Source organism: Lontra canadensis, unplaced genomic scaffold, assembly GCF_010015895.1.
Source record: "Lontra canadensis isolate GAN:19392208 unplaced genomic scaffold, GSC_riverotter_1.0 scaffold50, whole genome shotgun sequence".
NCBI lineage: Eukaryota > Metazoa > Chordata > Mammalia > Carnivora > Mustelidae > Lontra > Lontra canadensis.
Genome location: NW_022631044.1, coordinates 2760352 through 2776804, shown reverse-complemented (window position 1 = coordinate 2776804; position 16453 = coordinate 2760352).

Here is a 16453-nt window from a genome sequence, read left to right as displayed (position 1 = left end):
TTGCAAGTGGGTAGAAATACAATGATTTTTTGCATTTTGATTTTGTATCCTGCAATCTTGCTGACCTAGTTTAATAGTTCTAATACTATTTTTTAGTGGATTTCTTAAGATTTTTTAATATTCAAGATCACATCATTTGTGAATAGAGATAGTCTTACTTCTTCCTTTTAGTCTGGACACTTTTTATTTCTTTTTCTTACCCTTTGTCCTAAGGAATGGTCTTAAGAGTTTGGAAAGACTAAAATGTACTAGACCAGTCTCTGGGGAGGACCTTGAAAGTGTGCCCACTGTATGCTCACCATCCTACTTGGTGATCGTTTGTATCCATTTATTGAAAACAAAATAAAACATATATGGAACATTCATGGTGCCCTAAAAGTCTAATGGGAATGTTCTTCTCATTCTTCCCCTTTTGGGCTAAATGTTTCCTTTTCAGTGCAGACTTACTGAGACCTTCTTTTTGACATATTTTCTAGGTATCTAAGATATAGTGCTGAACAGGAGTGGCCAACACTTAGCTCAAACATCTATCTCAAAAATCAGGGAGAAAGACAGGCCAAACTGATAATTGTACACTCAGGAGAGTGTATAATTTACAATCTATGGAAGGGATGTACAGAGTGATATGGGAGCATAGGAAAGGGGAAAGGGAAAAAGATTCTCAGTGGAAGCAGACTGGATGGGGACATCTTGAAAAGTAGGCAAGGGACACAAGTGTGTTTCGGATACACAAAGCCCCAACTGGCCCTCCACCAGGACCACTTCTCCAGTGACTTCTCCCTCCCTATTTGATTAGTGTGCAAATAGGAGTGTGTAGACTCTCGGTGCGAGTCCTCTAAGGACCCTGGAGGAATGAGTAAGTCTAAGGAAGGAGAAATAGGAAGAATGGTTGAGGCCAACCAGGAATCATAACTAGGACTTCCTCATGGCTTCTTGAGAAAAATTACTCATCCTGTTATCCTTCTCTTCCGAGAAACCCTCTTCCCTTGGTCTGTCATATGACTTTGTTCTCTTGCATTCTGCTCTACTCAGGGCAAAGGGCCTCAGTTCAAATCCTGCCTCAGGTAGCCACAAATGTTTACTTTCTTCAGTTGAATAGGCCACAAATGTACCATCAAAATGCCTGATGTTGGGTGACCAACCATGTTGGTTTGCTTGAGGGTATCTCAGTTTTACCACGGAAAGTCCTGCATCCTGGGAAACCTCTCAGTCCCAGGCAAACTGGAATGGTTAATCACTCTCTCAGTATCTCTAGACGGGAGCAATCTTCAAAGGAGTTTTATTCATCATCAGAAACCAAAGTTTTTAATGCACCTGGAAGGTACTTTCATCTATTGATGATTAGTTAAGACTCTGAGGTTAAGACCCAAGATAGCCTTTCAGTTCTGCCAGTTACAGTTTCTGGGCTTTCAGCCAGTTATCTGTCATTCTGAGCCTCACTTTTCACATCGGTGGAACTATGGGAATGACACTAATCGCATAGGACTGTTGAGAATTAATTGTGAGAATTCCTGCAAAGTGCTTGGCATAGGCTCTGGAGCACTGTAAGGGATCGATAAAAATCAATACTCTTGTTCAGAGGTCAGCAAACTGATGATAGTGGGCCAAATCCAATCAGCCTCCTATTATTATAAATAAAGTTTCATTGGTGCCCCATCCATGTTTTCACACATTGTCTATGACTCCTTTCAAGCTATAAAGGCAAAGTTGAGTAGTTGCACTGGCTGCAAAGCTTAAAATAGTTTCTGGTCCTTTATAGAAAGAGTTTGCAGGGGCACCTGGGTGGCTCAGTGGGTTAAAGCCTCTGCCTTCAGCTCGGGTCATGATCCCAGAGTCCTGGGATCGAGCCCCACATTGGGCTGTCTGCCCAGCAGGGAGCCTGCTTCCTCCTCTCTCTCTGCCTGCCTCTCTGCCTACTTGTGATCTCTGTCTGTCAAATAAATAAATAAAATCTTAAAAAAAAAAAAAAAGAAAGAGTTTGCAGATACCTACTCCCACTAATACTACCAAGTACAGTTGAAGGAGTCCTGACTCAAAGCAGGAAGCCTGGGGCTCCAGTCTGATAGGCATTAGCTCAGTGACTTTGGGTAGAGCACTCGACTCCTCAGTGATCAAGTGATCAAGTGTCTTTGCCTGTGAAACAAGTCGATGATGTATGAGGCCTAACCATGTGGCCAAACATCTGGGACCTATGTTTTGAACCTCTGAGATGCTTACGGAAAGAATTCTGTGGAAGATGGGTGAAGTGTGCAGTGAATTCTGGCTTTGATGCCTCTTTCTTGAATTCCCAGATTCGATGAGGTGTTCCCTTCCTGAGCTGCGCCCTTTACAGTAAGTCCCAGCGGTCTTGAGAAGAAGGCAGGATGAACTAGCTCATCCAACCCACCTGAAAGTCTCTGTCAGTGGCTCCGGAGAAGTCAGGGCTGTGTCCTACCCTACCAGGGAGCCTGGTTTCTGGTGTGAGGAAGAATGAATCACAACCCACTCCACCTGATCTCCCTGCCTATGGGGGTTTGTGGAGAGTAACCCTTATTTGTTAATGATAATTTTTGAATGACTCTGAGACACCTCAGAGGTCTGTCTCTACTCTCCTGAAAGTGCTGATTTCAGAATGATGTCCTCTGGTTTCATAACTGGACAAAATGCACATGAACAGATAGGGAGAGAGAGAGGGAGAGAGAAAGAAAGAGAGAACAGGTTTTCAAGAGTTTTCCATATTTAATTAGCCATTACATAGAAACCTCCCACTAAGGGTTTGGGGGGGGTAGGAAAAGAATAAATGAAACAAGATGGGATTGGGAGGGAGACAAACCATAAGTGACTCTTAATCTCAAAAAACAAACTGAGGGTTGCTGGGGGGAGGGGGGTCGGGAAAGGGGGGTGGAGTTATGGACATTGGGGAGGATATGTGCTATGGTGAGTGCTGTGAAGTGTGTAAACCTGGCGATTCACAGACCTGTAGCCCTGGGGCTAATAATATATTATATGTTTATAAAAAAATAAAAAAAATTAAAAAAAAAAGGAGGTAAAAGACAATAAATGGTTTTGTTAAAGGGGGAACCCCCCCAAAAAACCCCTCCCACTAACTCTTCAGATGTAATTCCATTTTATAAAGAAATCTCTTTCTCCCCATTTCCCCCCATTCCAGATTCTTTCCTTCATTTGTCTCCCTAAGCACCAGTTTAAGTCCTTCTCCTTTGAGAACCTTTTCTGGCTAACACAGGTCTCCCATCCCTCCCTTTTCTGTGTGGTTGGAGACTCTACCCAGCACTACCCCACACCTGGTCTGGATTGCTTTCCTGAGGGTTCTAAGGGCATTAATTTCCTCTTTCCAGAAGGACTGTCATTTCCACAAGGGGAGGGCAGGGCTGTGCTGTCTACCTCATCGGCATACCCTGTGGGTTTGGGCTGGCATTGGGCACAGCAGGAGGTGGGGGCCTGGTAGAAGGTTCTCCTCACCTGCCTCCAGCCAGTGACAGGGCTGGGACTTCCCATCTCATCCAGGCTCTGGAGGCCACATTTAAACCTCTCTTACACCCAGATCTCTTTTTTGACTTGTTATCCTCATAGATGGGTTGATTTCATCCTGCCCTGCTCTTTCCTTAAGGCTGTGGTATGTCAGGGCTGGACTTTTTCCCTGATTAGGATAATGACATCAGGGTTTGGCTGGTGGCAGCCTTTCCCTAGTGAATAAAGAAACAAACTATATTGTCACCACAAAAGAGTGCTTATCTGCCTTGTCCTCTTCTTGCAGAATAATTAACATTCTGTTGCTAGGAAAGCCATGAGCATCATGGGGATGTCTAATTGCATTAACATACTGGAACTCTTTTGATTCTCTTTATTTTGGTGTCAACTTGTATTGTGATTATATGGGGGGGACTAACACTTTCTATTGTTTTTTTCCTATTATTTTTAAGTTTATTTGAGAGAAAGAGAGCACACGTGAATGCGGGGGAAGAAGAGGAGAGGGATAAGCAGACTCCTGACGTGCATGAAGCCAGATGCAGGGCTCGATCTCACAACCCTGAGATCATGACCTGAGATGTAATCAGGGGTCAGATGCTCAACCGACTGAGCCACCTAGGCACCCCAAACTCTTCTCTTTAAACTAATGTGGATATGAATTATTTCCAGCAGAAAAAAACACACATTCAAGATACAGGGTGGGTTCATGTCCCACACTTTCCTGGGCAGCCTGTGGGGTGGCCCTTGGGAATCTGGCTGCAGGGGAATGAAGGCCCAATGGACATTCCTGGGAGGTGTGGGACAAACCAGTGAGGTTCACTCATTCACTCACTTTTCGTTGTGCTTCTGCTAAGAACTAACAAATGAGAAGACAGCATTCTCCATCTGCATGATTTGTTTCCCACACACGGACTCTGGATTTTCTAGTTTTCCAGTTCCTAAAGAGCACACACCTGGTTAACCAGTCTTCCTGAGAATTCACGTGGAGCTGGACACTGAGAGGAAAAATTCATGTTCTACAAAGCAAAACACATCTGAGGTGTCAGGCATGAGGAACAATTTGCTATTCCCTGAACATGGCGCGCTTTCCATGAGGGCAGTGCTTTGTGCCGGGCTCATAAAAAGCCCCAGGGACTGGCTAATGCTGAATCATCAACGAGAAGCCAAGGGGCCAGCAGGCTCTGGGCGGGGCAGTCATCTTACTTAATCTGGGGGTATCCCCTATGACTGGCCTGCCCCTCTGACCTGTGAAGGAAAGCACTGAAACTACCAGGGAGCATGAATACGAAGGGTTTGGGTGGCTTTTGGCATTTTGCTTTGTGTCCAGTGTTATCCACTCTTTCTGACACATGTGGGCCAAAGGGCTATTTGGTCTTGGGTCATCAAGAAACCAAAGTTTCATCTTAGAGAGACCTGCACATTGGTAGGTAGACAGGCTCATTTGTAAATGGTGTCCCAAATAGAGGGCAGTCTCAGAATTCTAGCCTCTAGAACTGTGAGGAAACAAATTTCTGTTGTTTAAGACACCTAGTCTGTGGTATTGGTTATAGCAGCCCTAGGAAACGAATACACTGGGTCTGGTCCTCCTCATTTTTCTAGTAACTATGAGTTTCTCAACCAATTCTAGGTGTTCTGTGGGACTTCTCTTTTGCAGTTCTCAGTGAGCTTTCAAAGGACGTTGTCCTTCCTGCCCATCAGTTTTCCCCCCCCTTAATTATTGAAGTACAATCAACATACAATGTTATATTAGTTTTAGGTGTACAACATAGTGATTCGACAATTCTATAAATTACTCAATGCTCACCACGATATATGTACTCACCATCTGTCACAAAACATTATTACAATATTACTGACTATATTCCCTAAATGTTATTCTTTTCATTTCTGTGATTTATTTATTTTATAACTGGAAGTTTATGCCTCCTACTCCCCTTTACTTCACCCCCACCCACCTCCCCTCTGGCAACCATCTGTTCTCTGTATTTGTGTTTTTTGGGGGGCGCTTGGGTGGCTCATTAGGTTAAATGTCCGACTCTTGATTTGGACTCAGGTCATGGTCTCAGGGTCATGAAATCGAGTCCCATGACAGGCTCTGAGCTGGGCATGGAGCCTACTTGGGTTTTTTTCTCTCCTTCTCCCTCTGCCCCTCATCTGCCGCTCATGCTGTCTCTCTCTTTAAAAAAAAAATATTTTTTTCTTTGTTATTGCTTGCTCATTTGTTTGTTTGTTTTTTTTAGATTCCACATGTAACTGAAATCTTTAAAAAAAATTTTTTTTTTAAAGATTTTATTTGTTTATTTGACAGACGGAGATCACAAAGAAGCAGGCAGAGAGAGAGAGGAGGAAGCAGGCTCCCCGCTGAGCAGAGAGCCCAATGCAGGGCTCGATCCCAGGACCCTGGGATCACGACCCGAACCGAAGGCAGAGGCTTTAACCCACTAAGCCACCCAGGCACCCCCAAAAATTTTTTAAAAAAGAGATTTAATTTATTTATTTGAGAGAGAAAGAGAGACAGAGAGCAAGAGCAGGGGGAGGAACAGAGAGGGAGGGAGAGGGACTGATAGGGAGACTCTGCCCTGAACACAGAGCCCAACTAGGGGCTCAATCTCATGACCCAAAGATCATGACCTGAGCTGAAACCAAGAGTCTGACACTTAACCGAATGAGCCACCCAGGCACCTCAACGCCTATCGAATTTTAACACAGAGTTTTACCCCACTTTTTTATTCTTTGCATTCTTTTCATCCTGGTGTGCTGGGAAAACCTGGGATCAGAAGTTAAGAGGCTGAAGCCAAGAACATTGTTATCAAGCTGTGTGATCTTGGGGAGGTCACAAAAGCTCCTGGTCCTCGGACTCCTGGCCTTTAAAACCAGTGGTGGGATGGGAGCTCCCTGAAGCCCCTCCCCAGCTCTGACAGATACTCCCAAGTTTGCAATTAACCTCTCACTGGACACTCTAGTGAGCTCTGTCTTTTCTCACATTGCTGAATTTTTCCCGTTCGTAAGTAAAGTAGCTAGGCTGTTCCTTCTTGCTAATATCTGTAAGGCAGTCCAACAGCAAGAAAGAGGCCAACCTCTCAGAGCTCACAGGTGCTAGTGAGAAAACCAGGAAGCATAGTTCCAATTCTGGGAGTAGACCTGAAATTCTAGAGCTGTCAGTTAAATTCCCAGTGCTTCCTCTGACTTCCTTTGTTCAATGAGACAAGTTAATGAATTACTTTTTGTTTCAACATAGGCAGTGGTTGAGGTTAAATGTTCCATGGAAAACTGGGTGATCACAGAGATGTAAAATCGTGCAAAAATGAATTGATGAGCAGCCAGTCCCGTGAAGCTGGCACCAATTCCAGGGAAACCTTGCTCTTTTGGCCATATGGCTCAGCCTATGGTTGGGTGTTGAGTCTGGGTCCAAATGGCATATGGATCTTTCTCCTTTTCCCATTCCATTTGCAGCCCCTCAATCCAGCCTTGAACGCTTTGTCAGCTTACCCACTGTAGTGGGTATGGGCTCATGTGTCATTCTGGTGCACTCCTGGAGCCCATCCTAGGATTTGTTCACCTGAAATCGGAGGCCGCTAACCACTTTCCCAATGAGTGCCCAGTGGCTTCATGTTTTGCGGTGTGCCCCTTTTTAATTCTGTTTAGTTCAATGCAGCTTCATAAATTTAAGTACTCCCTGATGTATTCAGAACCGTAAGAATACACAGTGTCAGATACAGAAGGACTACACCACCCAGTCCTGGACCCTAGGGAGCTTATGATTTTCCCAGGAAGATAAGATATGTACATGAAACAATCTGAGAACAGTTGAGAGGAAATTGCTATTGTCCCCGTTGGGCTGAATAGAGGCTCAAGTGCTCAAACGGAGAACTGAGTCATAAGTTCCAGGACTGGTGAGAAAGGCGAGAAACTGGAGATGGCTGCAATTTTAGGAAAGAGAAAATGTGAGCCTTGATCTGTTCATTTTCGGAATGAGACCAGTTCATATGTGTGATACCAGTTCATATGGGCATTTCAAGCCCTGGAGGATCAGAAGAATCCCCGAGACTCTGATGGAAGTGAGATGTTGGGTTGAGAGAGAGGGATCTTAGGAGAGGTAAGAATTAGTAAAGAGAAGGGCCAGCGATGGAAAGTGGATTTGAAGGAACAGCCTGTTTAATTTGGACTGTGCGAGATGGTTTCCAAGCAAACACCCCTCCCCTTTCTCCATCCCATACCTTCTTCGCTTTCCAGACCCTGATGTCATGACTCAGCACAGCTGCAGTTATGTATCTTTTCCCTTCCGCCCGAACCCCCTCAGCTAAAGTACCACTTTCTTGGCACCCAAAATGGAGTGCATCGCCAATGGAACAGATGAAAAATTGATTTTGGACTATCAGCCGTGATGGAAAGCTAAGGGCTACTGCATGGCTTTCTCTGAGTTGGCCACTAAAAAATGGGGTGGGCTGGGCCTTCTTATAGGGTGGAATTTGCAAAAATCTTTTCTAGGGGCACCTGGGCGGCTCAGTGGGTTAAAGCCTCTGCCTTTGGCTCAGGTCATGATCCTGGTGTCCTGGGATCGAGCCCCGCATAGGGATCTCTGCTCGGTGGGGAGTCTGCTTCCTCCTCTCTCTCTCTCTGCCTGCTTCTCTGCCTACTTATGATCTCTGTCAAATAAATAAGTAAAATCTTAAAAAAAAATCTTTTCTAAAAAATGGGCACTGGGAGACTTCCATCCTTTCTAAATCAGTCTGGACTCTGACCCCTTTTAGATAGAGTTCCGGGTCCATTTCCAGCCTGTGGAATAGGGATGGCATGGTGGTGGGAGTTAATGGGATGGTTTACCCGGGAAGGTCTGAGGGCTCCAGGGAAGAGGGAGATGCTGGATGAGGCAAGGGCTCCCGCCAAGCTATTATAGGAAAACACAAAACTACCACGAGAGAACAGATTTTCTTTTTCACCCTGACAGGTCAACTACTTTCTTGGAGCAGGCCAGGAGCCATTGGTAACAGGTTACTTTGTTATTTAAAATATCATCAAGAAGAACTGGGGTGGGCTTTGGTCTTTCCTAGGTGGAGGAATGGATATATGATCTAATGAGGGTTTAAGGTGATTAGTATTATTGTTTCAGGGGCCTTGGAAATAGTACTTTCCTGGAGGGCAGGAACATTCCTATAAATTAATTCTCTTATCCCCATCTCCTCTCAAGGCAAGTGAGAGAGGGGGATGGCAGACTCACATAGAGAGAAGACCATAAGGAGACAGGAAACACAATTTCCTTCTACTATGCTGCTTCAATCTGCATTATTCTTTGGCAGTTAAGGGTTGGCATGGCCGGTTACCCCTTTAGCTCTGGTCTGACTGTGATAGCACACCACAGAGAGATGACCTTTGTGGCCCAGGCAACTCAGAAAGGTCATTTTGCTGCTTGCCAGTAAATAACTGAACGATCTGGGTCTGATAGAATTTGGGCTAGATGTCCTTTCTTGTGAAGTTTTGATATAAGAGGAAAAAACAGACGATTCACTGATTTTATTACCTTGTGGGAGGCAGTATATCGTGGTGGTTAAGAGCATGGGCTTTGGATTCGCTTGACTCATATCTTGTGTCCCTTGCTTAAGAGCTATATGCCCTAGACCAAGTTCCTTACCTTCTTCAAGCCTCAGTTTCTTCATCAGTAAAACAGGGACAATAATCCTATCTAAATAACAGGTCTAAAAGTTGTTTAAGAACTCAATGAGTAATATATGCGTGGCACACGGTGATACAACTGGTAAATGATAGCCAGTGGTAGTAATTATTACTTACAGAAGATTTGGATAGGAAAGCTATTTGGTGGATTCAGTGAGATGGGCCATCTGGCAAAGAAGTCCATTATAATACTCATTATTAAAAACAAACAAATAAGGTCACCTGGGTGGCTCAGTCGGTTAAGTGTCTGACTCTTGATCTCAGCTCAGGTCTTGATCTCAGGGCCATGAGTTCAAGCCCGTCTGGGGCTCCACACTGGGCATGAAGCCTGCTTAAAAAAAATTAAAAACAAACAAATAAATGTCCAAGACACTGGGAAGAGATGTAAATAGGACAGATGCCCTTGACCTCTTCTATGACCACATGGCAATAACTTTTGACCACTGGACAGCTGACTGAGACTGACTACCTGGCTTTCCCTGACCCATGATCTATGAGAGTACAGTACACTTTGTCTTGCTGGTGGCTAACATAATAGATCTGAGTTGGAAACTAAATATATCAATGCAAAGAATATTTACTGATCTTCTGCTGCATGCCAGACACTGTTGTAAGAGCTGGGGATCCAGCAGTGGTCAATGTCCTTGACCCCATGGCATATACATAGATGTACCTACATGTAAGCAATTGACAAGGTCATTTCTGATAGTAATAAGGGCTATGGGAACATGGTTTCCTCCAGATGCATATATTAGAGGCTTTGTCAGAACAAAGACTTGAATGTGGCTTTCAAGACCACCAAGGCTGATTCCACTGTGCCTACCTATGCACACTTAGGACTCGAGGGCAAAGCTTCTCACTTGGGAGACATAAGGGCCTCCAGGTCCTCTGAAATACAAAGCTCCACTCAGTGTGGGAGAGCCTTGGAAAATCCTTCTTCCCTCCTCCTGGAATTATGTTAATAGGTCTTACATCCTAAAAGGTCCCTTTGCAATAAAATTCATGTTTTCAACCAACTCAGTACTTTCCTGTCTCTCCCATTTGCACAGATCTCTGTTATATGGAAGTTTAAAAAAAATGTGTTGAGTCCTCGGGATTACATGTTTCTGAGTAAAACAGAAATATGTTCCCTTTTTTATCCTCCATACAGAAAGTATCTCTGGAAACATATACCAACCATTGCCAAATGCCTGGGAGTCAGGAAAAGTGATACCTGCCAAACATTTAAAGTTGGATTTTCATCCAAAGTGAAAATTAGGGAGTTGGCTCTCCTGCACTTTGGATCAATGACACAGGAAGCTGAGCGGGCCCTGAACTAGAGGTCAAGGGAGCCCAAGTTCTCTGGATGTTATTAGTCATGTTACAACAGTCATGTTGCATTGGTCAAACTGCTGCATATCTCTGGGGCTGTCTTCTCATCTGTCAAGTGGGACAATTCAAGAGTTGTTTTGGGGGTACGATAAGGTAATGCATCTATTCGCATGATCCATCCAATACCCTGCTTTCTTTGTTTCTTGACCTGACCCTCCAAAAATCTCTTTCTGCAACCCAGCTCAGCCTTCTACTCTCTTGGTTACACCCTAGGTCACTGTCGCCAGCAACTGCTTTTATCTCTAAAATTTGGTTTCAAGGATTCCCTCCTCTGAGAATGATCTGGTCTTCTTCTGCTTCCTTGGCACCTACACTGAAGAATTCCCTGATCCCCTCTGGCCACCCATCCCCTGCCCCTACACCGCTGTCATTCCTCTCACCCTTTGGCCTCACTCCCTTTCTTGTCCACTCTGGAATCAGTGCTTGATCATAACCACTCCCCTTTTCCCTGTTACATTTTCTTGGCATAATCAGAGATGTAGTTGAACCCAACTATTCACGTCGTTGCAGCTGACCTTAGTTGGGGAAAATCACACAATGAGGCTATTTTTTTTTCCCCATTTAAATGTCACGACCCCTTACCTTAAATAAGCATTCACCACAGCATAGCTACCCCATTATGTTTCCCTAGTAAGGTTGCTTTGAGATTTGTCCAAGTGCCCATTTTATACTCTCTTATCCTTTTTTTTTTTTTTTTAAAGATTTTATTTATTTGACAGACAGAGCTCACAAGTAGGCAGAGGGAGAGGAGGAAGCAGGCTCCCCGCGGAGCAGAGAGCCTGATATGGGGCTCTATCCTAGGACCCTGGGACCATGACCTGAGCCGAAGACAGAGGCTTAACCCACTGAGCCACCCAGGCGCCCCTCTCTTCTTCTTTCTTAAAACTCCTATCTTCCTCTGCCTGCCACTGCTGATGAATCTTACCCCAAATTCAAAGAGAGCTGAAGGATTTGGACAGAAACCCCAACATCTTTCTGCCATCCAATCTGCCAGCCTCTCCATGCCTGTATTCACATTCTCCGTCTTCTTCTCATCACGGAGGGAAATCTGCCCAGAATTCCTCCCCTTCTCAGCAACTTCACTCCTGTGATTAATTCACCTTCTTTCACACATCTGTATTCTCTCTCCTGGATCCATTTCCCCATGTATAAACATGCTGTAGTATCTCCCACCTTAACACAAAACAGAATATGTTCACTTTTGACCCTCATCCTCCTGCCATGCCAGTTCTTTGGTCCCTGTCTGTGAAAACCTTCTAGAGAGCTGTCTATACTCCAAGCCTTCACTCGGTCACCTCACATTCACCCTTCAGGTCACCCCTGTCTAGATTCTTCTTCTCAGTGTTCCACTGAAACAGCTCTGTCTGGGTCACTGGTAACCTCCGTGCTCTTTTGTCGTCCTCTTACCAGACTGCTTATCAACATTCAACAAGATTACTTCCCTCCTTTTCCTGGAAACAGCCACCCTGTTTAGGTTCCCTGATGTGCCCTCTTCTGGTTTGCTTTTAAAACTTCTGGGAACCCCTTCCTTGTTCCCTTGGTCTCATCTGTCTCTTACCCAGTGTCACCAACATGCTGATGACTCCCTAATTAATATCTTCAGCTTTGACTTCTTCATTGAACTCGATTTGAATATATAAACACACACGAGACGTCTTCACCAGGATATCCATAAGCCATCGCAAATATTACCCTTCTAGAACAGAACTGAGGACTCCTCCTAAAACTGGTTCTTCTCCAACATTTCCTACTTTGGATTAATTTGGCTGTGTCTTCCCCAAGTCTGTGAGATCCTTTGGGGTGCTTCTTCATCGTTATATTTTAAAAATCCTCCGTGTGTGTTAAGTGTTGGTGCTCAGTATCATATCTGTTGAGTGAGGGAATGAAGGAAAGAAGGCATGTGGTTCAGCTTCAACTCCATGCCAAGGAGAAGGTAGGTCTCTGGTGTCATGAGAAGGATATTCATTCATACTGTCCCTGGGTGAGGCAGAGACCAGGCTCTCATTTGTCCCCTCTGAGGTGGAGGAAAGTAAGTGAGTGAGTGGCAGTTAGGGTGAGACGCTGTGTTTACTCTGTTACATGAGGAGATCTCTGGTGGCAAGGGCTCCTCAGCCAGGAAACCTGTAGAACGCACCGGCACACAGGTAAGGTCACTTGACTGGGCACCTGGAAAAATGGGTTAACCACAACTTGTTTCGCCATGTCTTCCTGCCTGGCTCCACCATCGTGTGGAGCTCCTGTGCTGTTCCCCAAACACCTGCCTAATGGTGGTGATGGTGTGTGCTTGGAGAAAGCTCCAGAGACCAGGCCTGATTTTGGCAAACAAGTCTCTAGTGGTGGTTCTCAAACTTGACCACACTTTGCGATCAACTGGGAGCTTTTGAAAGACACGGATACCTGGGCCCATCCTGGATATTTTGCTTTAGCTGGTCTGGTTTGGGACTGTCATGGGTATTTTTAAAAAGCTCTGAGGTGATTCCAATGTGCAGCCAGTCTGAGAACCTGTTCTAAATGGATTAGATGGAATGTTCCTTTCTTGCTCAGAGGGGAAGGAAGAGCCTTGTGTGCAAAGGGGCAGAGGGCTGGCTGCTCTGGAGGTTTTAGGCATGGTGCCCTAACCCCCGCTCCTCCCCACACCTCTGGTGCTTGGAGGCCGCATCAGGACTTTTCCTCCAGGACAGGGGTCAGGACACTTTTCATGCCAAGGGCCAGACAGTAAATATGTTAGGTTTCAGGGGCCATTTGGTCTGAATCACAGCTACTTAATTTTGCTATTGTAGTGGGAAAACAGCCATATGCAATATGTAAATGCGTGAGCACAGCTGTGTTCCATAAAACTTCATTTATGGACACTGGAATTTGCATTTCATACAATTTTTGCACGTCATGAAATAGTCTTTTGTTTTTTCTTTTTCAGCCATTAAAAAAAATGTAAAAACCATTTTAGTGTGTGCACCTATATGCAAAAAAGTGGTGGCCTGGATTTAGCCTTCTAGTTCTCTGCTCAGAGAGATGAGAGGCAGCCATTCTTCCCAGCTTGATAAATGGCAATCTGCCTTCCCACTTTCTTCTCTTCCCCTCTTTGACTCTCTGGGCTTTCCCATTTCTCCATTGGTAATGATCAGCAAACCAGCTCTTTCTGTTAGGAGTGTCAGTCAAGAGAGGAATCCTATTTTATCTACCTATGCATTTCATCCTGAACAAGAGCTCAAGTGTATTCAAGCAGGTGATCTTTAGAAAAGATAAGGCTTAGGTTTTTAGCTCTTTGAGTCATGCATTTTCTCCAAAGAGCTGAGGACATTGTAGCAAGAACTTTGAACAGACACTCTTCCTTATGGAATCCTCACAGGAAGGAGGAAGCAACAAGAGAGAAGTTTTAAGTGCTGTGTGTGAGAGAGAGTAACTAGAGTCTCATTGTCTCATTGGTTAATCCTATTTTTCCCAACCAGATTTAGTGTTTGCAGCAGACACCATTGGGTGATGCCTATGTCCTACTTCTTCCTGTCCACATTCCATGTCTTCAGAGGGGCCCCATGTCCAGCTCCACAGGGTAAACCAGAAGTAGCCTAAGTCAAGAAATAGATACCAAAGAAATAGTCTCTTTTCTCCTTCTGGTCGTTGTCTTGGATGCCTGTTGGTACCTGCATGTTGATGCCCGGAACTCTGGCAGCTATTTTGGGACCATGAGGAGGGTTAGTCTGAGTAGGACCCCCTCAAGGATGATAGAGCAGAAAGGTGGAAGCAACCTGGATCTCCGATGACATTGTTGTGCCACTGAATGAATCAGCCCTGGAGCTTCCCTGCACTGGACTCCTTGTTGTGTAAGCTAAATTTTCCTATTGTTTGAAGTCCTTTTTAATAGGGTTTTCTATTTCTTACAGCTGAAAACATTAAAACTCATAGAGAGGTCTGGATTGATACATTCTCTCCAGCATCCAATACTGGGCACATAATGGGTCCCTAGCTGACTGATTAAGGGAACCACTTACAAGGCATGCAATCCAATTATTATCTAGCAAAACAACTTTTTATATAGAAGTCACTCTCCAAAAGGGTTGCCCTCTTCCAGCATCTCTGGCAGGAAAGCTATCTGTAGTTTATTTTACTTGAAGTCTTAGTGACATATAATAATAATGAGGGGACCCCAAGCCCATTTCAGCTGAAGAGCATATAGACTATGAACTGACCCAGGCTGTTAACTAAGGATTTGTTGGTGAATGCAGCATCTTCTGAGAATCCCATAACTCTCAGAGAAGGACTGATAAAAGCAACACACAATGGATCAGTTGGATATTTGCAGTCACCTTGGTAACAGCAGGTTCTACCTTACAGTTTGAGATATGGTTGCATTCCCGTTGCTTTGGCTGCCTAACAAATTACTCCAAAACTTAGTGATGTAAACTACCATTTATTACGATCACAGATTTTGTGAGTCAGGAACTCCGGGCACAGTGGGGCTGACTCACCTCGGTTGGGGACCTTTAAGCCTGGGGCTAGAATCATTTGAAACATCGCTTGCTTGCCCACTCACAGGCCTGGTGGTTGCTGCTGGGAAGATTCAAGGATCTGAGGTTCCTCTAACTTCTCTGTCCTTATGGTCTATCTGGTCTCTCCAGTAGGGCAGCGTCAGGATAATGGGACTTCTTACACGTTGGCTCAAGACTCCAAGGTATAGGTCTGGGGAGAGAGAGCGAGCCAGATGGAAATCATGGTGACTTTTACGACCTAGCCTCCAAAGTTACGTAGCATCAATCCACCCCATTCTATTGCTCAAGGAGTTCAAAGATCTGCCCAAGTTCAAGGGCAGGGAATACAGACTCCATTTCTTTTATTTTTTTATTTATTTTTATTTTTTTATAAACATATAATGTATTTTTATCCCCAGGGGTACAGGTCTGTGAATCGCCAGGTTTACACACTTCACAGCACTTACCATAGCACATACCCTCCCCAAAGTCCCTAACGCCACCCCTCTCTCCCTCCCCGCCCCCCAGCAACCCTCATTTTGTTTTGTGAGATTAAGAGTCACTTATGGTTTGTCTCAGACTCCATTTCTTGATGGAAGACTGTCAAGATTATACTCCATTGTAAGAAGAATATGTGGGATGGGATATGAACTGGTTCATGGGCCTGTGGGGATTCCAGGAGGTAAAGGCCTGCCCTACAGCTGATACCTCTGCCAGTTTGCCTCCATATAATGAGACACCTGCTCTCAAACTGGTTTGTCCCCAGTGGAGCTTGGATGGGTTCACAATAATTTACTGAGAAAGTTCCTTCAGGTTCTTGCCTCGGAGAAAGGGATGCAGATCTCTGTAGCTCAAGAGAGTTCAGGCTGAAGTCAAATCCAGAGGAAGCCCTAGGTGCTTGGGGACTGGAATCTTCTGTCTTTGAGCTGTTGCCACAGATTCGAGTGGTTGTTAAGAGGCCAAAATATGAGTCAAAATATGAGCAGGCTGATGCTGCCCGTGCAGGCATTTTTAGAGTTTATGAAGCTCTTCAAGCTGTATGTTTTATTGACAGATCATTTTAAGCAAACATTTGAAGTTCCTTTCAGCTCACTAAGCAACCAATCAGTTACTGGAAACACACAGAGATGAGAGGAAGAAGAAGCTGCCAGGTAGAGGAAGCCAAATGGTGGGGCAGTGAGAGTGGGGCTGGAGACAGGGAAGGGGTAAGGCAGGTGGCCGAGGCAGGGGACTGTCTCAGTGTGCTTCTAGGAGGTTGGTGCAGAACCTGACCGTGCTTCCCACGGGGAGCAGAGAGCAGAAATGCAAACAGATCACACCCAAGTCAAAACAATGATGTTAGAGAGAAAAAGCTGTGTGTCTTGAATAAAGAGGAAAAGGAATCTCTCCTCTCTTTCTTTCTTTTTTTTTATTATTTAGATTCAATTAGCCAACATATAGTCCATTGTTAGTAGAGTTTAGTAATTCATCTGTTGCCT